This window comes from Bufo gargarizans, chromosome 3 (genome assembly GCF_014858855.1).
Source record: "Bufo gargarizans isolate SCDJY-AF-19 chromosome 3, ASM1485885v1, whole genome shotgun sequence".
In the NCBI taxonomy this organism is placed as follows: Eukaryota; Metazoa; Chordata; class Amphibia; order Anura; family Bufonidae; genus Bufo; species Bufo gargarizans.
Window position 1 is genome coordinate 211,515,754 of NC_058082.1, and position 27,110 is coordinate 211,542,863.

Consider the following 27,110-nt stretch of genomic DNA (forward strand, 5'->3'; position numbering starts at 1 on the left):
CAGAATTAGACTGGGATATGGCCAAAAAATAACCACACTATTGCTGGTTAAATGCACTTGGTGACGGGCGCAGCTTGCCCCTGATGTAGTATATGGCCAAAAAATGAACAGACTATTGCTGGTTAAATGCACTTGGTGTCACAGCTTGACCAACCACACTACTGAGGGTTAAATGCACTTGGTGACGGGCGCAGCTTGCCCCTGATGTAGTATATGGCCAAAAAATAAACAGACTATTGCTGGTTAAATGCACTTGGTGTGACAGCTTCACCCTGATGTAGGCTTTAGCCAAAAAACAACCACACCATTGAGGGTTAAATGCACTTGGTGACAGGCGCAGCTTGCCCCTGATTTAGTATATGGCCAAAAAATGAACAGACTATTGCTGGTTAAATGCACTTGGTGTGACAGCTTCACCCTGATGTAGGCTTTAGCCAAAAAACAACCACACCATTGAGGGTTAAATGCACTTGGTGACAGGCGCAGCTTGCCCCTGATTTAGTATATGGCCAAAAAATGAACAGACTATTGCTGGTTAAATGCACTTGGTGTGACAGCTTCACCCTGATGTAGGCTTTAGCCAAAAAACAACCACACCATTGAGGGTTAAATGCACTTGGTGACAGGCGCAGCTTGCCCCTGATGTAGTATATGGCCAAAAAATGAACAGACTATTGCTGGTTAAATGCACTTGGTGTGACAGCTTCACCCTGATGTAGGCTTTAGCCAAAAAACAACCACACCATTGAGGGTTAAATGCACTTGGTCGCAGCTTGGATGCACTTGGTCGCAGCACCGCACAAGACACAAAATGGCCGCCGATCACCCCAGAAAAAAGTGACTGACAAACGGTCTGGGCAGCCTAAAAACAGTGAGTGAGCATTTGAATTTCAGCAGCTCAATGATGCACAGCTGCAGATCGATCGATTAATCAAGTGAAGTACTTTGGAGGAGTTAATCTGCCTAATCTCGCCCTACTGTCGCATCCGCAACCTCTCCCTACGCTAATCAGAGCAGAGTGACGGGCGGCGCTATGTGACTCCAGCTTAAATAGAGGCTGGGTCACATGGTGCTCTGGCCAATCACAGCCATGCCAATAGTAGGCACGGCTGTGACGGCCTCTTGGGGCAAGTAGTATGACGCTTATTGATTGGCTGGCTTTGCAGCCTTTCAAAAAGCGCCAAGAAAGCATCACAAAAGCGCCAAGAAAGCGACGAACACCGAACCCGAACCCGGACTTTTACGAAAATGTCCGGGTTCGGGTCCGTGTCACGGACACCCCAAAATTCGGTACGAACCCGAACTATACAGTTCGAGTTCGCTCATCCCTACTCATAACATTTTTATTTTTCAGTCAAGGCAGCTTGTTTTTTGCAGGTCAGGCTATAGTTTTTATTGGTACCATTTTGGGGTACGTATGACTTTTTTTTTTTTTTTTTTTTTTGTGATGCAAGATGAACAAAAACCAACAATTCTGTCTTTGTTTTTTAATATTTTATTTTTTACGACATACACTTTGCAGGATACGTAACATTAACATTTTACAGTTAAGGTCATTATGGATGCAGCAGTATTTTATTTACTAATTTTTTCCAAAAATAAAGAATTGGATACAAGGAAAAAGGGATACAAAGACTCACATACACATGCCTTCCTTCTCTTCTCAACTTCAATTTGATCCATCCCTTTATACAAGGAGAGCAGGGATTAGCTGTTTGAAATCCCCACCTTCTCTCTTGTGCAAACTTTAAAAAAAAAATAACAAAAAGAATTGGGTGGGAGAGCACTGTTACCATAGTGTAAATCCTACCTGAAATGTTCCCATCCTATATGTAAATGTGCTGAAATGAGTCTTGTAAGATTCAAGTAGCCAAGATGAGTCCGGCATTCTATCATTCCGGAGTTATAGCCAGACAGCCTCCTTGGTCCGCTCCTACTTCCCTTGCTTTGCAAAAACTTGTACCTGGCATGATGACTTCAGCAAGGGCACTGAAAATGAACAGTAAGGGAAAGACTATGATGAGAATGCACGGGATTTGGGCCGTGACTTGGGGAGAAGGGTTGGGTTACAGGAGCTGTCACTCAGGAACTTATAGGCTTGCTTAGGGATGAAATGGAACACAGATGATGTTGGCATCGTATTTGCATAAAGTGTGGCTATTCTATAACGGAGGTTTGTGGGCTACTTAAAAAAAATTAAATCAGATATATAATAGTGTGGGTAAAAGCTAATGCAGTATGATTTTTATTGTGGTGGGTGAAAACTAGTGACAGGTTTACTTTAATTTACAGGCTATAAAGGCATTATTACACTGGCAGATGGTCGGCGAGATCATCACTAACGAGTGTTCATAGGCTGTGTAATACAGCCCTAAAGGTGCCACCAATTGCAAACACTCTCTCATCGGGCAATCCAGATTTTTAAGCAGGCCTAAAAATTGTTTGCTGGTGGCAGGTCATTCTGTGCAATCACAATCTGCTGGCGGCAAACAACTAGTCGGTATGGGGACGAGTGATGGCATTAGTGATCACTCCTCATTATGCTGTGATCACTCCTCATTATGCTGTGGAGGAGATCACTGCATATAATAGCAGAGTTTTCCTCCACTAATGGGCTACATCATTTAATGTAAGCCCTTAATAATGCTGCCCTTATAGTCCAGCTCTGCATTCACAAATTAGCTGGCTGTCATTGGAAATAGACAACCAACTTGCAGTGATACAATTCATAGCAGCTTAGCTCTTTTAATGCAGTGGGATCTTTTGTTCCTGCTGTATCAGATTGCTATATAATACCTGGGGTAAACATGTCGCTTTCTGTGCAGGTAATTGAACCAAAAAAAGAATATGAAGAGATTTCGCTTCTAAAGTCTGCAGAATTGTGATTTCATGTCTAGATCATTACACATTCTGTAACTCAGGAAAATAACAAGCAATATAATGCAATGTATTTATAGTACAGATTTGGTGTGATATCTAAAATGTACGATTTAAATGACAAAAATACATGGTCTCAAAGGGCTGGAAATGCTCAACCCCAAGTGCAGTTGTGCATTTATCCTCGTGGGAGCACATACTGTGCTTGTGGCTTGCTAAGGGCGATCCCCAGCAAAAAATGCATACAATGGAGGATGCCCGCAGCAGACCGCAAGTGCCACAGAGACGTCCTACACCAGAGGGTAAAGTGTGTGGATGTGAAATGTAGAGTTGAGCGAACACCTGGATGTTCGGGTTCGAGAAGTTCGGCCGAACATCCCGGAAATGTTCGGGTTCGGGATCCGAACCCGATCCGAACTTCGTCCCGAACCCGAACCCCATTGAAGTCAATGGGGACCCGAACTTTTCGGCACTAAAAAGGCTGTAAAACAGCCCAGGAAAGAGCTAGAGGGCTGCAAAAGGCAGCAACATGTAGGTAAATCCCCTGCAAACAAATGTGGATAGGGAAATGAATTAAAATAAAAATTAAATAAATAAAAATTAACCAAAATCAATTGGAGAGAGGTTCCATAGCAGAGAATCTGGCTTCCCGTCACCCACCACTGGAACAGTCCATTCTCAGATATTTAGGCCCCGGCACCCAGGCAGAGGAGAGAGGTCCCGTAACAGAGAATCTGTCTTCATGTCAGCAGAGAATTAGTCTGCATGTCATAGCAGAGAATGAGGCTTCACGTCAGCCACCACTGCAACAGTCCATTGGCATATATTTAGGCCCAGCACCCAGGCAGAGGAGGGAGGTCCCGTAACAGAGAATCTGTCTTCATGTCAGCAGAGAATTAGTCTGCATGTCATAGCAGAGAATGAGGCTTCACGTCAGCCACCACTGCAACAGTCCATTGGCATATATTTAGGCCCAGCACACACACAGGCAGAGGAGAGAGGTCCCGTAACAGAGAATCTGGCTTCATGTCAGCAGAGAATCAGTCTGCATGTCATAGCAGAGAATGAGGCTTCACGTCAGCCACCACTGCAACAGTCCATTGGCATATATTTAGGCCCAGCACACACACAGGCAGAGGAGAGAGGTCCCGTAACAGAGAATCTGGCTTCATGTCAGCAGAGAATCAGTCTGCATGTCATAGCAGAGAATGAGGCTTCACGTCAGCCACCACTGCAACAGTCCATTGGCATATATTTAGGCCCAGCACCCAGGCAGAGGAGGGAGGTCCCGTAACAGAGAATCTGTCTTCATGTCAGCAGAGAATTAGTCTGCATGTCATAGCAGAGAATGAGGCTTCACGTCAGCCACCACTGCAACAGTCCATTGGCATATATTTAGGCCCAGCACACACACAGGCAGAGGAGAGAGGTCCCGTAACAGAGAATCTGGCTTCATGTCAGCAGAGAATCAGTCTGCATGTCATAGCAGAGAATGAGGCTTCACGTCAGCCACCACTGCAACAGTCCATTGGCATATATTTAGGCCCAGCACACACACAGGCAGAGGAGAGAGGTCCCGTAACAGAGAATCTGGCTTCATGTCAGCAGAGAATCAGTCTGCATGTCATAGCAGAGAATGAGGCTTCACGTCAGCCACCACTGCAACAGTCCATTGGCATATATTTAGGCCCAGCACCCAGGCAGAGGAGGGAGGTCCCGTAACAGAGAATCTGTCTTCATGTCAGCAGAGAATTAGTCTGCATGTCATAGCAGAGAATGAGGCTTCACGTCAGCCACCACTGCAACAGTCCATTGGCATATATTTAGGCCCAGCACCCAGGCAGAGGAGGGAGGTCCCGTAACAGAGAATCTGTCTTCATGTCAGCAGAGAATTAGTCTGCATGTCATAGCAGAGAATGAGGCTTCACGTCAGCCACCACTGGAACAGTCCATTCTCAGATATTTAGGCCCCGGCACCCAGGCAGAGGAGAGAGGTCCCGTAACAGAGAATCTGTCTTCATGTCAGCAGAGAATTAGTCTGCATGTCATAGCAGAGAATGAGGCTTCACGTCAGCCACCACTGCAACAGTCCATTGGCATATATTTAGGCCCAGCACCCAGGCAGAGGAGAGAGGTCCCGTAACAGACAATCTGGCTTCATGTCAGCAGAGAATCAGTCTTCATATCATAGCAGAGAATCAGGCTTCACGTCACCCACCACTGTAAGAGTCAATTTTCATAAATTTAGGCCCAGAACCCAGGCAGAGGAGAAAGGTCCCGTAACAGACAATCTGGCTTCATGTCAGCAGAGAATCAGTCTTCATATCATAGCAGAGAATCAGGCTTCACGTCACCCACCACTGTAAGAGTCAATTTTCATAAATTTAGGCCCAGAACCCAGGCAGAGGAGAAAGGTCCCGTAACAGACAATCTGGCTTCATGTCAGCAGAGAATCAGTCTTCATATCATAGCAGAGAATCAGGCTTCACGTCACCCACCACTGTAAGAGTCAATTTTCATAAATTTAGGCCCAGAACCCAGGCAGAGGAGAAAGGTCCCGTAACAGACAATCTGGCTTCATGTCAGCAGAGAATCAGTCTTCATATCATAGCAGAGAATCAGGCTTCACGTCACCCACCACTGTAAGAGTCAATTTTCATAAATTTAGGCCCAGAACCCAGGCAGAGGAGAAAGGTCCCGTAACAGACAATCTGGCTTCATGTCAGCAGAGAATCAGTCTTCATATCATAGCAGAGAATCAGGCTTCACGTCACCCACCACTGTAAGAGTCAATTTTCATAAATTTAGGCCCAGAACCCAGGTAGAGGAGAAAGGTCCCGTAACAGACAATCTGGCTTCATGACAGCAGAGAATCAGTCTGCATGTCATAGCAGAGAATCAGGCTTCACGTCAGCCACCACTGCAACAGTCCATTGTCATAAATTTAGGCCCAGCACCCAGGCAGAGGAGAGAGGTCCCGTAACAGACAATCTGGCTTCATGTCAGCAGAGAATTAGTCTGCATGTCATAGCAGAGAATCAGGCTTCATGTCAGCCACCACTGCAACAGTCCATTGGCATATATTTAGGCCTAGCACACAGGCAGAGGAGAGGTTCATTCAACTTTGGGTAGCATCGCAATATAATGGTAAAATGAAAATAAAAATAGGATTGAATGAGGAAGTGCCCTGGAGTCCAATAATATATGGTTATGGGGAGGTAGTTAATGTCTAATCTGGACAAGGGACGGACAGGTCCTGTGGGATCCATGCCTGGTTCATTTTTATGAACGTCAGCTTGTCCACATTGGCTGTAGACAGGCGGCTGCGTTTGTCTGTAATGACGCCCCCTGCCGTGCTGAATACACGTTCAGACAAAACGCTGGCTGCCGGGCAGGCCAGCACCTCCAAGGCATAAAAGGCTAGCTCTGGCCACGTGGACAATTTAGAGACCCAGAAGTTGAATGGGGCCGAACCATCAGTCAGTACGTGGAGGGGTGTGCACACGTACTGTTCCACCATGTTAGTAAAATGTTGCCTCCTGCTAACACGTTGCGTATCAGGTGGTGGTGCAGTTAGCTGTGGCGTGTTGACAAAAGTTTTCCACATCTCTGCCATGCTAACCCTGCCCTCAGAGGAGCTGGCCGTGACACAGCTGCCTTGGCGACCTCTTGCTCCTCCTCTGCCTTGGCCTTGGGCTTCCACTTGTTCCCCTGTGACATTTGGGAATGCTCTCAGTAGCGCGTCTACCAACGTGCGCTTGTACTCGCGCATCTTCCTATCACGCTCCAGTGCAGGAAGTAAGGTGGGCACATTGTCTTTGTAGCGTGGATCCAGCAGGGTGGCAACCCAGTAGTCCGCACAGGTTAAAATGTGGGCAACTCTGCTGTCGTTGCGCAGGCACTGCAGCATGTAGTCGCTCATGTGTGCCAGGCTGCCCAGGGGTAAGGACAAGCTGTCCTCTGTGGGAGGCGTATCGTCATCGTCCTGCCTTTCCCCCCAGCCACGCACCAGTGATGGACCCGAGCTGCGTTGGGTGCCACCCCGCTGTGACCATGCTTCATCCTCATCCTCCTCCACCTCCTCCTCATCCTCGTCCTCCTCGTCCTCCAGTAGTGGGCCCTGGCTGGCCACATTTGTACCTGGCCTCTGCTGTTGCAAAAAACCTCCCTCTGAGTCACTTCGAAGAGACTGGCCTGAAAGTGCTAAAAATGACCCCTCTTCCTCATCCTCCTCCTCCTCCTCCTGGGCCACCTCCTGTTCCATCATCGCCCTAAGTGTTTTCTCAAGGAGACATAGAAGTGGTATTGTAACGCTGATAACGGTGTCATCGCCACTGGCCATGTTGGTGGAGTACTCGAAACAGCGCAACAGGGCACACAGGTCTCGCATGGAGGCCCAGTCATTGGTGGTGAAGTGGTGCTGTTCTGTAGTGCGACTGACCCGTGCGTGCTGCAGCTGAAACTCCACTATGGCCTGCTGCTGCTCGCACAGTCTGTCCAGCATGTGCAAGGTGGAGTTCCACCTGGTGGGCACGTCGCATATGAGGCGGTGAGCGGGAAGGCCGAAGTTACGCTGTAGCGCAGACAGGCGAGCAGCAGCAGGATGTGAACGCCGGAAGCGCGAACAGACGGCCCGCACTTTATGCAGCAGCTCTGACATGTCGGGGTAGTTGTGAATGAACTTCTGCACCACCAAATTCAGCACATGCGCCAAGCAAGGGATGTGCGTCAAATTGGCTAGTCCCAGAGCTGCAACGAGATTTCGCCCATTATCACACACCACCAGGCCGGGCTTGAGGCTCACCGGCAGCAACCACTCGTCGGTCTGTTGTTCTATACCCCGCCACAACTCCTGTGCGGTGTGGGGCCTGTCCCCCAAACATATGAGTTTCAGAATGGCCTGCTGACGTTTACCCCGGGCTGTGCTGAAGTTGGTGGTGAAGGTGTGTGGCTGACTGGATGAGCAGGTGGAAGAAGAGGAGGAGGAAGCCGAGAAGGAGGAGGTGGCAACAGGAGGCAAAGAATGTTGCCCTGCGATCCTTGGCGGCGGAAGGACGTGCGCCAAACAGCTCTCCGCCTGGGGCCCAGCTGCCACTACATTTACCCAGTGTGCAGTTAGGGAGATATAGCGTCCCTGGCCGTGCTTACTGGTCCACGTATCTGTGGTTAGGTGGACCTTGCTACAGATGGCGTTGCGCAGTGCACACTTGATTTTATCGGATACTTGGTTGTGCAGGGAAGGCACGGCTCTCTTGGAGAAGTAGTGCCGGCTGGGAACAACATACTGTGGGACAGCAAGCGACATGAGCTGTTTGAAGCTGTCTGTGTCCACCAGCCTAAATGACAGCATTTCATAGGCCAGTAGTTTAGAAATGCTGGCATTCAGGGCCAGGGATCGAGGGTGGCTAGGTGGGAATTTACGCTTTCTATCAAATGTTTGTGAGATGGAGAGCTGAACGCTGGCGTGTGACATGGTTGAGACGCTTGGTGACGGAGGTGGTGGTGGTGGTGTTGGTGGTACATCCCCTGTTTGCTGGGCGGCAGGTGCCAACGTTCCTCCAGAGGCGGAGGAAGAGGCCGAGGCGGCAGCAGCAGAATAGGCCGAGGCGGCAGCAGCAGAAGAGGTAGCAGGGGGAGCCTGAGTGACTTCCTTGGTTTTAAGGTGTTTACTCCACTGCAGTTCATGCTTTGCATGCAGGTGCCTGGTCATGCAGGTTGTGCTCAGGTTCAGAACGTTAATGCCTCGCTTCAGGCTCTGATGGCACAGCGTGCAAACCACTCGGGTCTTGTCGTCAGCACATTGTTTGAAGAAGTGCCATGCCAGGGAACTCCTTGAAGCTGCCTTTGGGGTGCTCGGTCCCAGATGGCGGCGGTCAGTAGCAGGCGGAGTCTCTTGGCGGCGGGTGTTCTGCTTTTGCCCACTGCTCCCTCTTTTGCTACGCTGTTGGCTCGGTCTCACCACTGCCTCTTCCTCCGAACTGTGAAAGTCAGTGGCACGACCTTCATTCCATGTGGGGTCTAGGACCTCATCGTCCCCTGCATCGTCTTCCACCCAGTCTTGATCCCTGACCTCCTGTTCAGTCTGCACACTGCAGAAAGACGCAGCAGTTGGCACCTGTGTTTCGTCATCATCAGAGACATGCTGAGGTGGTATTCCCATGTCCTCATCATCAGGAAACATAAGTGGTTGTGCGTCAGTGCATTCTATGTCTTTCACCGCTGGGGAAGGGCTAGGTGGATGCCCTTGGGAAACCCTGCCAGCGGAGTCTTCAAACAGCATAAGAGACTGCTGCATAACTTGAGGCTGAGACAGTTTCCCTGGTATGCATGGGGGTGATGTGACAGACTGATGGGGTTGGTTTTCAGGCGCCATCTGTGCGCTTTCTGCAGAAGACTGGGTGGGAGATAATGTGAACGTGCTGGATCCACTGTCGGCCACCCAATTGACTAATGCCTGTACCTGCTCAGGCCTTACCATCCTTAGAACGGCATTGGGCCCCACCATATATCGCTGTAAATTCTGGCGGCTACTGGGACCTGAAGTAGTTGGTACACTAGGACGTGTGGATGTGGCAGAACGGCCACGTCCTCTCCCAGCACCAGAGGGTCCACTAACACCACCACGACCATGTCCACGTCCGCGTCCCTTACTAGATGTTTTTCTCATTGTTATGGTTCACCACAACAACAAATATATTATTTGGCCCAATGTATTGTATTCAAATTCAGCGGGATATAAATTTGAGGCCTAGTATTTAGGCGCTGGGTGACCGGTATGGATTTAGTGACAGAATTAGACTTGGAAATGCACAGAAGCGTGTGTGTGTGAAGTTATTCTGAATGACCCAATGTGCACCTTGAATATTATATACCCTTTTAGGGATAGATTTCAAATAGCTCTGATATAGCAGAAACCACTAAATTATGAAATTGCTAAATTGGGAATTGTACTTCAACCCAGAACAAAAAATGTGCTTTGACGGACACTAAATATCTTGCCCAGCAACAACAGTACAACGGTGGGTAACGAGAGATTTAGAGGGAATTAAATTTGAGGCCTAGTATTTAGGCGCTGGGTCACCGGTATGGATTTAGTGACAGAATTAGACTTGGAAATACACAGTAGCGGGTGTGTGTGAAGTTATTCTGAATGACCCTATGTGCACCTTCAATATTATATACCCTTTTAGGGATAGATTTCAAATAGCTCTGATATAGCAGAAACCACTAAATTATGAAATTGCTAAATTGGGAATTGTACTTCAACCCAGAACAAAAAATGTGCTTTGACGGACACTAAATATCTTGCCCAGCAACAACAGTACAGCGGTGGGTAACGAGAGATTTAGAGGGAATTAAATTTGAGGCCTAGTATTTAGGCGCTGGGTCACCGGTATGGATTTAGTGACAGAATTAGACTTGGAAATGCACAGAAGCGTGTGTGTGAAGTTATTCTGAATGACCCAATGTGCACCTTCAATATTATATACCCTTTTTGGGATAGATTTCAAATAGCTCTGATATAGCAGGAACCACTAAATTATGAAATTGCTAAATTGGGAATTGTACTTCAACCCAGAACAAAAAATGTGCTTTGACGGACACTAAATATCTTGCCCAGCAACAACAGTACAACGGTGGGTAACGAGAGATTTAGAGGGAATTAAATTTGAGGCCTAGTATTTAGGCGCTGGGTCACCGGTATGGATTTAGTGACAGAATTAGACTTGGAAATACACAGTAGCGGGTGTGTGTGAAGTTATTCTGAATGACCCTATGTGCACCTTCAATATTATATACCCTTTTAGGGATAGATTTCAAATAGCTCTGATATAGCAGAAACCACTAAATTATGAAATTGCTAAATTGGGAATTGTACTTCAACCCAGAACAAAAAATGTGCTTTGACGGACACTAAATATCTTGCCCAGCAACAACAGTACAGCGGTGGGTAACGAGAGATTTAGAGGGAATTAAATTTGAGGCCTAGTATTTAGGCGCTGGGTCACCGGTATGGATTTAGTGACAGAATTAGACTTGGAAATGCACAGAAGCGTGTGTGTGAAGTTATTCTGAATGACCCAATGTGCACCTTCAATATTATATACCCTTTTTGGGATAGATTTCAAATAGCTCTGATATAGCAGGAACCACTAAATTATGAAATTGCTAAATTGGGAATTGTACTTCAACCCAGAACAAAAAATGTGCTTTGACGGGCACTAAATAACTTTCCCAGCTACAACAGGACAACGGTAACGAGAGATTTAGAGGGATTTAAATTTGAGGCCTAGTATTTAGGCGCTGGGTGACAGGTATGGGTTTAGTGACAGAATTAGACTTGGAAATACACAGTAGCGGGTGTGTGTGAAGTTATTCTGAATGACCCTATGTGCACCTTCAATATTATATACCCTTTTTGGGATAGATTTCAAATAGCTCTGATATAGCAGAAACCACTAAATTATGAAATTGCTAAATTGGGAATTGTACTTCAACCCAGAACAAAAAATGTGCTTTGACGGACACTAAATATCTTGCCCAGCAACAACAGTACACCGGTGGGTAACGAGAGATTTAGAGGGAATTAAATTTGAGGCCTAGTATTTAGGCGCTGGGTCACCGGTATGGATTTAGTGACAGAATTAGACTTGGAAATACACAGTAGCGGGTGTGTGTGAAGTTATTCTGAATGACCCTATGTGCACCTTCAATATTATATACCCTTTTTGGGATAGATTTCAAATAGCTCTGATATAGCAGGAACCACTAAATTATGAAATTGCTAAATTGGGAATTGTACTTCAACCCAGAACAAAAAATGTGCTTTGACGGGCACTAAATAACTTTCCCAGCTACAACAGGACAACGGTAACGAGAGATTTAGAGGGATTTAAATTTGAGGCCTAGTATTTAGGCGCTGGGTGACAGGTATGGGTTTAGTGACAGAATTAGACTTGGAAATACACAGTAGCGGGTGTGTGTGAAGTTATTCTGAATGACCCTATGTGCACCTTCAATATTATATACCCTTTTTGGGATAGATTTCAAATAGCTCTGATATAGCAGAAACCACTAAATTATGAAATTGCTAAATTGGGAATTGTACTTCAACCCAGAACAAAAAATGTGCTTTGACGGACACTAAATATCTTGCCCAGCAACAACAGTACAGCGGTGGGTAACGAGAGATTTAGAGGGAATTAAATTTGAGGCCTAGTATTTAGGCGCTGGGTCACCGGTATGGATTTAGTGACAGAATTAGACTTGGAAATACACAGTAGCGGGTGTGTGTGAAGTTACTCTGAATGACCCTATGTGCACCTTCAATATTATATACCCTTTTTGGGATAGATTTCAAAGAGCTCTGATATAGCAGGAACCACTAAATTATGAAATTGCTAAATTGGGAATTGTATTTCAACCCAGAACAAGAAATGTGCTTGAACGGACACTAAATAACTCGCCCAGCTACAGCACTAGGGACAGATTTAGCTGGATATAAATTTGAGGCCTAGTATTTAGGCGCTGGGTGACCGGTATGGATTTAGTGACAGAATTAGACTGGGATATGGCCAAAAAATGAACAGACTATTGCTGGTTAAATGCACTTGGTGTGACAGCTTCACCCTGATGTAGGCTTTAGCCAAAAAACAACCACACCATTGAGGGTTAAATGCACTTGGTCGCAGCTTGTGCTGGCGCACCACAAGACACAAAATGGCCGCCGATCACCCCAGAAAAATGAGACTGACAAACGGTCTGTGCAGCCTAAAAACAGTGAGCAATTGAGGATCAGCAGCTCAATGATCCACAGCTGCAGATCGATCAGTTAATCAAGTCCTTTGGAGGAGTTAATCTGCCTAATCTCGCCCTACTGTCGCAGCCGCAACCTCTCCCTACGCTAATCAGAGCAGAGTGACGGGCGGCGCTATGTGACTCCAGCTTAAATAGAGGCTGGGTCACATGGTGCTCTGGCCAATCACAGCCATGCCAATAGTAGGCATGGCTGTGATGGCCTCTTGGGGCAAGTAGTATGACGCTTGTTGATTGGCTGCTTTGCAGCCTTTCAAAAAGCGCCAAGAAAGCGTCACAAAAGCGCGAAGAAAGCGACGAACACCGAACCCGAACCCGGACTTTTACGAAAATGTCCGGGTTCGGGTCCGTGTCACGGACACCCCAAAATTCGGTACGAACCCGAACTATACAGTTCGAGTTCGCTCATCCCTAGTGAAATGGTATATAAAATAAATAGTTACAAGAATAGGTGCACTACTGTGGTGGATGCAAACAGTAACATCTGACTAAATTTAGGCGCACCTGTGAGACCTGCGACATATCAGCCAGCCATGGGTGGGACTCTAAGCCTCCTCCCTCCTCCCATTGTATGTGTGGTTAGTCACACTGGAGGGAACTGGGAGCTGTTTGCTGTGAGTCAGACCTTACGCTGCTGTAATTTTATAAAAAATGTTTGGAATATGGACTGGCGCTCTAAATGTGTGTTTTGAATGTATTAATGGTAGGCAAATCACCGTTGTAGATTGCATTAAATAGTCATAAACATTTATTTGCAAAATAGTTAAAAACACAATCAAAAATAAAACCATACATATAGTAGCCTATGCCTCAGAAAGGGATGGACGTCTAGGATAGCTGATAGAGCCAACCGGAGATATATTAATTCAGTGTTCTTTGAGAAGATACTCTAGTGGTTCAAAGATCTATATTAGACTTGTGTGTTGCACAGTATTAGAAAAAAGGGGGAAGTCTACCATGAATAAGAATCCACTTATTATCACACAATTGTAAGGGAAGGGGAGGGGAGGGACATTTCTATGTTTATGATTATTCATAGATCATAGTATATACAAATCTGTATCACAGTAGAATGTCAGTCAATACATGATGAATAGGGCTACATGCCTGCCACCAAGGGAGAGTCACAGTGCTGATAGACAGCCAGACATGTGACTCTCCATCGGACGGCAGGCATGCAGCCCATAATGACTCACAGGAAGCCAAAAATTTCCAATTAGGCGTTTAGACCCATGGGAATGAGACTGACAAAATTAAAAATAAGTCTTGATTCAGCCCTAGACATCTTTTCTATATGCTTTCCCCCTCGCCAATGTTTGTCTATTTTTTGTAACGCCATAAAAATCAAGCCTTTTGGATCTTGATTGTGAGTTTCCTTAAAGTGCTTTGAGTAGGGTTGAGCGAACCCGAACTGTAAAGTTCGGGTTTGTACTGAACTTTAGGATTTTTGGAACTCGAACCTGAACATTTCTGTAAAAGTTCGGATTTGGTGTTTGGCGGTTTCTTGGAGCTTTTTCAAAGGCTGTACAGCAGCCAATCAACAAGCGTCATACTACTTGCCCCAAGAGGCCATCACAGCCATGCCTATTAATGCATTGCTGTGATTGGCCAGAGCAGTATGTGACCCAGGCTCTATATAAGCTTGAGTCACATAGTGCTGCACCTCAAGGAGAGAATAGGAGAAAATCGAACTCAGCGATCTACAGACAAATAGTTCTGTGGGTGCAGGGCACTATCGTTTTCCCCTTATTTGCCTCATTGACCAAAAAATACTAACTTTTAGAATTCTGTTAGTTAGGTGGGTGGCGGCGGCGGTCATTTTAGGCATGCCCAGTGCACCAGCTTTGGGACATTGCAAATCACCATTTTTGGGGGGGCAAAGTCCAACATCTGGATTAGTCAGTGTGCAATTTAAGGTAGAAATACACCCATAATTTTCTGGAGTTTTAAAAACATACAATTTTTTTCATAAAACAGTATTTTCCAGATCTGCAAGTGTTAAATTCAAGTTTAATATTTACAGTTTTCATATTCTGTTAGCAAAAAAAAGACTTTTCTGGCAATCTACAACATCTGTATCAGTCAGTGTGCAATTTAAGGTAGAAATACACCCATCATTTTCTGGGGTTTGAAAAACACACTTGCTTGACAAAAAACACTATTTTCAGGCCTTGCAGCATCGGCACCTGTGAAATTACAGGCTTATATACTGCTGTCAAATTCAGTTGTTAAACAAACACTCGTTTGGGCACAAAAAATGTAGTTGGCAGCCTTTGATGCAGATGTCATTGTGAGATACACCCTTAATACATTTGGGTTACATTCAGAGATTTTAAATACCGCCATTTGGTGCACCAATATTGAATTCAGGCCTACACTGGTTCAGGCCCTGTGAGATACCCCCTCTACATACAGGGGTTTGAATAAGGCATTTGAAATACAGCCATTTTGTGCAAATATATATTTACTGCAGGCCTACAGAGGTTCAGGCCCTCTGAGATACTACCTCTACATACAGGGGTTTGAATTAGGCATTTGAAATACAGCCATTCTGTGAAAAGATATATTTACTGCAGGCCTACACTAGTTCAGGCCCAGTGAAATACTAACTCTATAAACAGGGGTTTGAATTAGGCATTTAAAATACAGCCATTTGAAATACAGCCATTTTATGCAAAGATATATTTACTGCAGGCCTACAGAGGTTCAGCCCCTTTGAGATACTACCTCTACATACAGGGGTTTGAATTAGGCATTTGAAATACAGCCATTTGAACAACAGCCTTTTTGTGCAAAGATATATTTACTGCAGACCTACACTGGTTCAGAACCCTGTCAGATACTACCTCTACATACAGGGGTTTGAATTAGGCATTTGAAATGCAGCCATTTAAAATACAGCCATTTTGTGCAAAGATATATTTACTTAAGGCCTACAGAGGTTCAGGCCCTCTGAGATACTTCACAGTGGAAGCACAAGGCGAAGGCAGAGGACAAGGAAGAGATCGCCAACGAACCTGGGGCACTGCCAGCACCTCAGAAGACAGGGTTAGCATGGCCGACATGTGGAAAAGCTTTGTCAGCCTGCCACAACAACCCGCACCACCAGCTGATATGGAACGTCTTAGCAGGAGGCAGCATTTCACCAACATGGTGGAGCAGTATGTGTGCACATGCCTACACGTACTGAATGACGGGTTTGCCCCCTTCAACTTCTGGATCTCCAAATTGGGCACATGGCCTGAGCTTGCACCGCCTCCTAATCCTCTGTGCCGCCTCTCGCTCTCCCTCCCTTCTCCTCCTGCTGTAAGATCTCGCGCGTGCGCACAGGGCTCTGCCTGATGCGCCCATGCGGACTTCTTGATTTGGCTTCTTAAAGCGAAGTGCGCATGCGCCGGCACTTCATTCGACCCAGGTATGACCTGCACTCTGGCGCCAGCCTCTCAGAGCCCTGTGCGCACGCGTGAGATCTTATAGCAAAAGTAGGGGGGGAGGGAGAGCGAGAGGCGGCACAGAGGATTAGGAGGCGGTGCAGAAGTCTGGAAAGGCGGCGCTGGGCACGAACGGCGGTGGGTGCGGCCGGCACCTTGCATCCCTTGACATCCCCTTGGGCACCTTATTTCTTTGAGTGACAGGTTAGTAAAACCTGTTTTTTAGCAAAATAAGGCTACTGATCACATTTAGAATCCCACATTAGGAATCCTGATGAGGCCCTGAACATCAGCAAATGTTTAGCTGACAGGGGTGAAACCTGGTGACAGAATCCCTTTAATTCAGTAGGTTGACATGATTACAGGGTTATCAATTTTTTTTATATTTTATAGATTTGCATTATAATATCACTCAAGTATATCATCTTTTTTTGTGTCGCTATACCCATAACATTTTTATTTTTCAGTCAATGCAGGTCAGGCTATAGTTTTTATTGGTACCATTTTGGGGTACGTATGGCTTTTTTATTTTATTTTTTTGTGATGCAAGATGAACAAAAACCAACAATTCTGTCTTTGTTTTTTAATATTTTATTTTTTACGACATACACTTTGCAGGATACGTAACATTAACATTTTACAGTTAAGGTCATTATGGATGCAGCAGTATTTTATTTACAAATTTTTTCCAAAAATAAAGAATTGGATACAAGGAAAAAGGGATACAAAGACTCACATACACATGCCTTCCTTCTCTTCTCAACTTCAATTTGATCCATCCCTTTATACAAGGAGAGCAGGGATTAGCTGTTTGAAATCCCCACCTTCTCTCTTGTGCAAACTTTAAAAAAAAAATAACAAAAAGAATTGGGTGGGAGAGCACTGTTACCATAGTGTAAATCCTACCTGAAATGTTCCCATCCTATATGTAAATGTGCTGAAATGAGTCTTGTAAGATTCAAGTAGCCAAGATGAGTTCGGCATTCTATCATTCCGGAGTTATAGCCAGACAGCCTCCTTGGTCCGCTCCTACTTCCCTTGCTTTGCAAAAACTTGTACCTGGCATGATGACTTCAGCAAGGGCACTGAAAATGAACAGTAAGGGAAAGACTATGATGAGAATGCACGGGATTTGGGCCGTGACTTGGGGAGAAGGGTTGGGTTACAGGAGCTGTCACTCAGGAACTTATAGGCTTGCTTAGGGATGAAATGGAACACAGATGATGTTGGCATCGTATTTGCATAAAGTGTGGCTATTCTATAACGGAGGATTGTGGGTTACTTAAAAAAAATTAAATCAGATATATAATAGTGTGGGTAAAAGCTAATGCAGTATGATTTTTATTGTGGTGGGTGAAAACTAGTGACAGGTTTACTTTAATTTACAGGCTATAAAGGCATTATTACACTGGCAGATGGTCGGCGAGATCATCACTAACGAGTGTTCATAGGCTGTGTAATACAGCCCTAAAGGTGCCACCAATTGCAAACACTCTCTCATCGGGCAATCCAGATTTTTAAGCAGGCCTAAAAATAGTTTGCTGGTGGCAGGTCATTCTGTGCAATCACAATCTGCTGGCGGCAAACAACTAGTCGGTATGGGGACGAGTGATGGCATTAGTGATCACTCCTCATTATGCTGTGATCACTCCTCATTATGCTGTGGAGGAGATCACTGCATATAATAGCAGAGTTTTCCTCCACTAATGGGCTACATCATTTAATGTAAGCCCTTAATAATGCTGCCCTTATAGTCCAGCTCTGCATTCACAAATTAGCTGGCTGTCATTGGAAATAGACAACCAACTTGCAGTGATACAATTCATAGCAGCTTAGCTCTTTTAATGCAGTGGGATCTTTTGTTCCTGCTGTATCAGATTGCTATATAATACCTGGGGTAAACATGTCGCTTTCTGTGCAGGTAATTGAACCAAAAAAAGAATATGAAGAGATTTCGCTTCTAAAGTCTGCAGAATTGTGATTTCATGTCTAGATCATTACACATTCTGTAACTCAGGAAAATAACAAGCAATATAATGCAATGTATTTATAGTACAGATTTGGTGTGATATCTAAAATGTACGATTTAAATGACAAAAATACATGGTCTCAAAGGGCTGGAAATGCTCAACCCCAAGTGCAGTTGTGCATTTATCCTCGTGGGAGCACATACTGTGCTTGTGGCTTGCTAAGGGCGATCCCCAGCAAAAAATGCATACAATGGAGGATGCCCGCAGCAGACCGCAAGTGCCACAGAGACGTCCTACACCAGAGGGTAAAGTGTGTGGATGTGAAATGGTATATAAAATAAATAGTTACAAGAATAGGTGCACTACTGTGGTGGATGCAAACAGTAACATCTGACTAAATTTAGGCGCACCTGTGAGACCTGCGACATATCAGCCAGCCATGGGTGGGACTCTAAGCCTCCTCCCTCCTCCCATTGTATGTGTGGTTAGTCACACTGGAGGGAACTGGGAGCTGTTTGCTGTGAGTCAGACCTTACGCTGCTGTAATTTTATAAAAAATGTTTGGAATATGGACTGGCGCTCTAAATGTGTGTTTTGAATGTATTAATGGTAGGCAAATCACCGTTGTAGATTGCATTAAATAGTCATAAACATTTATTTGCAAAATAGTTAAAAACACAATCAAAAATAAAACCATACATATAGTAGCCTATGCCTCAGAAAGGGATGGACGTCTAGGATAGCTGATAGAGCCAACCGGAGATATATTAATTCAGTGTTCTTTGAGAAGATACTCTAGTGGTTCAAAGATCTATATTAGACTTGTGTGTTGCACAGTATTAGAAAAAAGGGGGAAGTCTACCATGAATAAGAATCCACTTATTATCACACAATTGTAAGGGAAGGGGAGGGGAGGAACATTTCTATGTTTATGATTATTCATAGATCATAGTATATACAAATCTGTATCACAGTAGAATGTCAGTCAATACATGATGAATAGGGCTACATGCCTGCCACCAAGGGAGAGTCACAGTGCTGATAGACAGCCAGACATGTGACTCTCCATCGGACGGCAGGCATGCAGCCCATAATGACTCACAGGAAGCCAAAAATTTCCAATTCAGCGTTTAGACCCATGGGAATGAGACTGACAAAATTAAAAATAAGTCTTGATTCAGCCCTAGACATCTTTTCTATATGCTTTCCCCCTCGCCAATGTTTGTCTATTTTTTGTAACGCCATAAAAATCAAGCCTTTTGGATCTTGATTGTGAGTTTCCTTAAAGTGCTTTGAGTAGGGTTGAGCGAACCCGAACTGTAAAGTTCGGGTTTGTACTGAACTTTAGGATTTTTGGAACTCGAACCTGAACATTTCTGTAAAAGTTCGGATTTGGTGTTTGGCGGTTTCTTGGCGCTTTTTGAAAGGCTGCACAGCAGCCAATCAACAAGCGTCATACTACTTGCCCCAAGAGGCCATCACAGCCATGCCTATTAATGGCATTGCTGTGATTGGCCAGAGCAGTATGTGACCCAGGCTCTATATAACCTTGAGTCACATAGTGCTGCACGTCAGGGAGAGAATAGGAGAAAATCTAACTCAGCGATCTATAGACAAATAGTTGTGTGGGTGCAGGGCACTATCGTTTTACCCTCATTTGCCTCATTGAACAAAAAATACTAACTTTTAGAATTCTGTTAGTTAGGTGGGTGGCGGCGGCGGTCATTTTAGGCATGCCCAGTGAGCCAGCTTTGGGACATTGCAAATCACCATTTTTGGGGGGCAAAGTCCAACATCTGGATTAGTCAGTGTGCAATTTAAGGTAGAAATACACCCATAATTTTCTGGAGTTTTAAAAACATACTATTTTTTTCAAAAAACAGTATTTTCCAGATCTGCAAGTGTTAAATTCAAGTTTAATATTTACAGTTTTCATATTCTGTTAGCAAAAAAAGACTTTTCTGGCAATCTACAACATCTTTATCAGTCAGTGTGCAATTTAAGGTAGAAATACACCCATCATTTTCTGGGGTTTGAAAAACACACTTTCTTTTTCCAAAAACGGTATTTTCCAGATTTGCAAGTGTTAAATTCAAGTTTAATATATACAGCTTTCATATTCTGTTAGCAAAAAAATACTTTTTGGGCAATCTACAACATCTGTATTAGTCAGTGTGCAATTTAAGGTAGAAATACATCCATCATTTTCTGGGGTTTGAAAAACACACTCGTTTGACAAAAAACACTATTTTCAGGCCATTTACTGCAGGCCTACACTAGTTCAGGCCCAGTGAAATACTAACTCTATAAACAGGGGTTTGAATTAGGCATTTAAAATACAGCCATTTGAAATACAGCCATTTTATGCAAAGATATATTTACTGCAGGCCTACAGAGGTTCAGCCCCTGTGAGATACCCCCTCTACATACAGGGGTTTGAATAAGGCATTTGAAATACAGCCATTTTGTGCAAATATATATTTACTGCAGGCCTACACTGGTTCAGGCCCTGTGAGATCCTACCTCTACATACAGGGGTTTGAATTAGGCATTTGAAATGCAGCCATTTGAAATACAGCCATTTTGTGCAAAGATATATTTACTTAAGGCCTACAGAGGTTCAGGCCCTCTGAGATACTACCTCTACATACAGGGGTTTGAATTAGGCATTTGAAATACAGCCTTTTTGTGCAAAGATATATTTACTGCAGGCCTACAGAGGTTCAGGCCCTGTGAGATGCCACATCTACATACAGGGGTTTGAATTAGGCATTTGAAATACAGCCATTTGAAATACAGCCATTTTGTGCAAAGATATATTTACTGCAGGCCTACAGAGGTTCAGGCCCTCTGAGATACTTTACAGTGGAAGCACAAGGCGAAGGCAGAGGACGAGGAAGAGATCGCCAACGCAGCTGGGGCACCGCCAACACCTCAGAAGACAGGGTTAGCATGGCCATAGCATGTGGAAAAGCTTTGTCAGCACGCCACAACAACCCGCCCCACCAGCTGATATGGAACGTCTTAGCAGGAGGCAGCATTTCACCAACATGGTGGAGCAGTATGTGTGCACATGCCTACCCGTACTGAATGACGGGTTTGCCCCCTTCAACTTCTGGATCTCCAAATTGAGCACTTGGCCTGAGCTTGCCCTTTACGCCTTGGAGGTGCTGGCCTGCTCTGCAGCCAGTGTATTATCTGAACGTGTGTTTAGCACGGCTGGGGGCTTCATCACAGACATGTGCAGCCTTCTCTCCATAGCCAATGTGGACAAGTTCACGTTCATTAAAATGAACTAGTCATGGATCCCTCAGGACTTGTCCGTACCTTGTGCAGAATAGACATGTATACCGGCACTAAGCAGCCATTGTTATACTGCAGCGCAATTGCTCATGTTTGTATTTTGAATATTTCACACTCTTTTGGAGTGTACCTTAATTTTTCAAAATTAAATTAAAACCAAAAACCTGTGTTGGCTATCTCGTCCTCTTCCACCGCCGCTTCCACCTACTCCGCTACGTTCACCGCCTCCTACTCCATATGGAACTTCACCTCATAAATCCATTTATTTATTTTTTGTAAGTGTTTTATTTTATATCATTTCACTACTTTGTCATTTACATTTTATGGTGGAATTCACCAATTTTTGGGCATATATTACCACTACTCTACCTAGTAGGCCGGTTAAAAAAGAAATAAAAAAATTGTCATTAACATTTTCGGGTGAAATTCACCAATTTTTGGGTGTGAAGTACCACTGCTATACCTAGTAGGCCGGTTAAAAAAATTATCATTAACAATTTCGGGTGAAATTCACCAATAGTGCCACTGCTATACCTAGTATGACGGTTAAACAATAAAAAAAAATTGTCTCTTACGTTTTATGGTGAAATTCACTAATTTTTGGGTGTGATGTACCACTGCTCTACCTAGTAGGCCGGTTAAATTTTTAAAAATTTTTAAAAATTCACCAATTTTTGGGTGTATAGTACCACTGCTATAACTAGTAGGCTGGTTAACAAAAAATATATATTTGTCAGTTACATTTGAAGTTGAAATTCAACAATTTTTTGGGTGTGAAGTACCACTGCTATACCTAGTAGACAGGTTAAACAATAAAAAAAAATTGGTCTCTTACATTTTATGGTGAAATTCACAAATTTTTGGGTGTGATGTACCACTGCTCTACCTAGTAGGCCGGTTAAAAAAATAAAATAAATTGTGATAAACATTTTCTGGTGAAAATAACCAATTTTTGGGTGTATAGTACCACTGTTATACCTAGTAGGCCAGTTAAAAAAATAAAATAAAATTGTCATTAACATTTTTGGGTGAAATTCACCAATTTTTGGGTGTATAGTACTACTGCTATACCTAGTAGGCGGGTTAACAAAAAAAAATATTTGTCAGTTACATTTTCAGTTGAAATTCAACAATTTTTAGGTGTGAAGTACCACTGCTATACCTAGTAGACCGGTAAAAAAAAATAAAAAAAAATTGGCAGTTACATTTTGAAAGTGAAATTCAGCAATTTTTGGTGTGATGTACCACTGCTTTACTTATTAGACCAGTAAAAAAAAAAGTTACAGTTACATTTTAGGGTCAAATTCACCAATTTTTGGGTGTAATATACCCCTCCTCTACCTAGTTGACAGCTTAATAAATTTCAATAATTTTTATTTTACATTTTCGGGTGACAATAAACAATTGTTTTCAGTCATAGACCCCTGCTCTACCAAGTAGACAGGTTAATTAATTTCTGTAATTTTTCTGTTACGTTCTTGAATTGACATTATACAATTTTAGACGTGAATAAACCCCTGCTCTGCATAGGTGACGGAATAACATTTCTGAAATGCTTCTTTAATTGATGCGCGCCACCTCCTTTGATTCAATGCTTAAACTTAAGCAAGTTGTACCACATTTAGGCTTCAATACTTTGTCCCACTATACCCTTTTGGCCAAAATTTGCGCCTCAATAGCTTTTCCCACAATTCCGCTTGACTCTTTTGGACCACATTTGGGCTTCTGTAATTTGTCCCACATTTGCGCCACAATAACTTTTCCCACTTTTCTTCTTGATCCCAAATTTTTTAAATAAATTTATCTCCCTTAAATTTGGTCTCTTTTTCTCACACTCCCTCTCCGGCCTGAAACCCTGATTCCCCGCCACCCGTAATCACCATAGTAGGCGCATAAAAGAACATCAAAAGTTGATAGAGCAGATATCAAATTGGATTGTGAACATCACGGGGATGTGCGACATGGTGGGTGGGGCAGTAAGTATGCACACGCCTACACGAACTGACGGGTCAGCCCCTGCTACTTCTGGGTCTCCAAATTGGGCACATGGCCTGAGCTTGCCCTTTACGCCTTGGAGGTGCCGGCCTGCCCTGCAGCCGGTGTATTGTCTGAACGTGTGTTTAGCGCGACTGGAGGGTTATATTTCCCAATGTTTTGGGGTGTACCCTAATTTAAAAAAAAAAAAAATACATTTAAATCCAAAAAAGCAGTGTAGGCTTCTTCCTCCACCTCCACTTCCACCTACACCGCCACATCCACCGCCTCCTCAATCTCCTTCTCCATATGGACCTGGTCCTCCTAGATCAAGATTATTTTTTTATTTTTATGTATTTTATGTTATTTTAAGTCATTTTCCTATCCACATTTGTTTGCAAAGCACTTGCCATGCTCTTAACCACATTTTGACGCAATTTGCAGCCCTCTAGTCCTTTCCATGACATTTTTACAGCCATTTTCGTGCTCAAAAGTTCGGGTCCCCATTGACTTCAATGGGGTTCGGGGTCAAGTTCAGTTCAAGTTTGGGTCCCGAACTCGAACTTTTTTCCAAAGTTCGGCCGAACCCGTCGAACCCGAACATCCAGGTGTCCGCTCAACTCTAATAGCGAGTGTTTCATGTATCCATTTTTAATATTTCTCAAGTGTTCTCTTATTCTTACTTTCAATGTACTGTTTTTGGCAAGGACATTGAATTAAGTAAATTACACTGGAGGTATTGCAATTTAGAAAACTTTTAATGTTCATAGAGAAAGTGTTCTGAGTTGAGGTTACTTCGGTGGTCTTTCTAGGGAATTTCGTTGTTTTGCAACCTTGACATTTTCCACATCTATAAAACCCTTTTAAACTCATCCAATTATGGATAGAGGAGGGGTCTTTTCATTTTGTTTAATAGAGGGTGTTACTTGTAGTCCTAGATTTTGTGCTCTTGTGTAAGTGATGCTGCTGTAATTTGCCTACTCGCTCCTGGTACTATCCATACGGTACAGGTAGGCTTAGCGTTAGGTCCCGTGCCACTTGAGAAACCTGGCGTGGTGTGCGGGCTCAGGTGTGTCCTTAATAAGGATATACTGGCTAAAGTCTTACTTTTAACATCAGTGTGAGGGTTTAGTCAGATGTTTGCATCCACCACAATAGTGCACCTATTCTTGTAGCTATTTATTCTATATATCATTCCACATCCACACATTTTACCATCTGGTGTAGGATGTCTCTGTGGCACTTGTGGTCTGTTGTGGGCATCCTCCATTGTATGCATTTTTTTCTGGGGATTGCCCTTAGCAACAGACCACAAGCGCAATATCTGCTACCCCGAGCATAAATGCACAACTGCATTTGGGGTTGAGCATTTCCTGCCATTTGAGACCACGTATTTTTGACATTTAAATCTTATATTTACATTTGGAGTTATAATAACTCCAATCTAAATGTGCCTTAATTAGCATCCATAGGCAGCATTTATGTGCACCTGTGAGGTCTGCAACAGATCAGCCAGCCATGGGTGGGACTCTAAGCCTCCTCCTTCCTCCCACTGTATGTGTGGTTAGTCACACTGGAGGGAACTGGGAGCTGTGCTGTGAATCGGACCATATGCTGATGTAATTTGCCTACAGGCTCCTGGAACTACCCATACGGTACAGGTAGGTTTAGCGTTAGGTCCCGTGCAATTTGAACAACCTTGGCGTGGTGCGCGAGCTCAGGTATGTCCTTAATATAAGTATATACTGGCTAAAGTCTCATTTTTAACATCAGTGTGAGGGTTTAGTCAGATGTTATTGTTTGCATCCACCACAGTAGTGCACCCATTGCTCATGGGCTCTTCTGTGTAATTTGAGAGTGGTGCTTAAAAATGCAAAGCATCAAACCCCAAATAATGCATATCACAAAAAAAAAGTATTTCCATGGGATTCACCAGTTGCTAAATTTTTCTTTATTGTAGAATAATCATGGTCACTGGATGTATTGCTGTATCTTAGATATGTAGATTAAAGAGGACCTGTAATCTCTCCTGACTTGCCTGTTTTAATAAATAACTGTATTCCACATAAAATGTCAATTCTGAAGCATTTATTCTAATGTCTCTATAATGTGCCTTCTTCTATTATTTCTGCTAGAAGTTTATGGATAAAGTTACAACTGGATATTGACATTTTTTTGGTGTGTCCCTCTGACATTGTCCGACATTGAATTACTATATTGTATACCCGTACTGACCTAATTACTAGGTTAAACACTTGCGCTGCAACTGCAGGTCCGTATCTATATATCAATACAATACTAGAATGACAATAGTACCAGATAAAAAAAAGAGGCTACTTTCTTGGTTCAGGCAGGTTGCACAATTCACTTGCCGCTACTGTAATCCTATATAAAGTTTGTATGGCAGTCCCAGAGTATGCAGAACGAGATGCTTTCATCTTTTCCCCATAGTGACGCAGCCCCGTCTCGCATGCACATGGGAATGTTAACAGGTTTTCCTGAGGAGATCTTTGGTGGAGTCAAAAACCATCCAAAGTGTTTTGGAAAACAACGGTATGGGGAATGCATGTAGCTACTAAATCAGAAGAAGTTAAAGGTCCTCTTTAACTATATGTAAACTGTAAAATGGTTTTCAAAGGTTGATACCCTTTAAGAACCGAAAATCAAAACTTCAACAAATATAGGTCTACAGCTTCACTGACATAATAATAATAATATTTCTTAGTTACACCAGTTTGTGAAGAGGTAGATAACATGTAAACTTCATTGTATTGCCTTTGTGTTGAAGTGAAGCTATCCCTTCAAGAATAGATTGGGTAACTGAACACTAGTACATCCATAGCATAAGGTTGTTTTTAGTATCACCCCCCTTTATTATGTCAAATTCCCCACCACCCTGCATAGTATTACCAGATTAGTTCTTTAGCATCCACTGGCTTTGTATCCAGATTTAGCTGTGGGAAACATGCAGCTGGCTATACATTTTCCTTGCAGTGACTATTACAAAGGAAATTTAGTATTACATGCAGCCATTAAAAGGAATGGTTGTTTATGTAATACATGGCTGGACAAGGGCTATAAATGCCAGATCTGCAGCTTGCTAGGGGCCTCCCCACTGAGAATCATCTAGGGACTCTTCTCTATGATGTTCATATTTATATGACATGCCAAATACATATTTATGGATATTTTATGCACAAAGGTGCACATTTACATTCAACATACAGACAAAAGTCCACATGGCATTGTTAGTTTCCTATAAATGGGGGCTCAGGAACGTCACATGGGTATATCTTTCTAAAGAGTCATCTTAGGGTAGATTGCTTTACTAAGGCTGAGTTTCCACAGCGGCTACCGTGTGCAGACAAAACGCTGCCCATTCACAGCAGCTGATGGACATGTGCAGTGACCAGGAACGGGTGCGCTGACACCCCTTATTCAGTGGGTCAGGATTTAGGTAGAAAATAGTTTGTAGTTTGTTTGTGGCGCCAATGGCAGCGTGCAATTTGTGGCTCCTAGCTCACTTGCAATTAAATTGAGTACAGTGATAGTAGGAGTAATAGAGGAATTTTGCATCAGAAATTGATGTCCAGACCTTTAGATGAAGTTCAAACTTTTCATTACTGATGATAACTTGAATCCAAACTGAATACAGCTTTGGTCTTTGGTCCCAGCAGGTTTTGGCAATGGTTGGCAGGAAAAAATCTTCTGCACTATACATCTGGAGCTTGCAGGATAA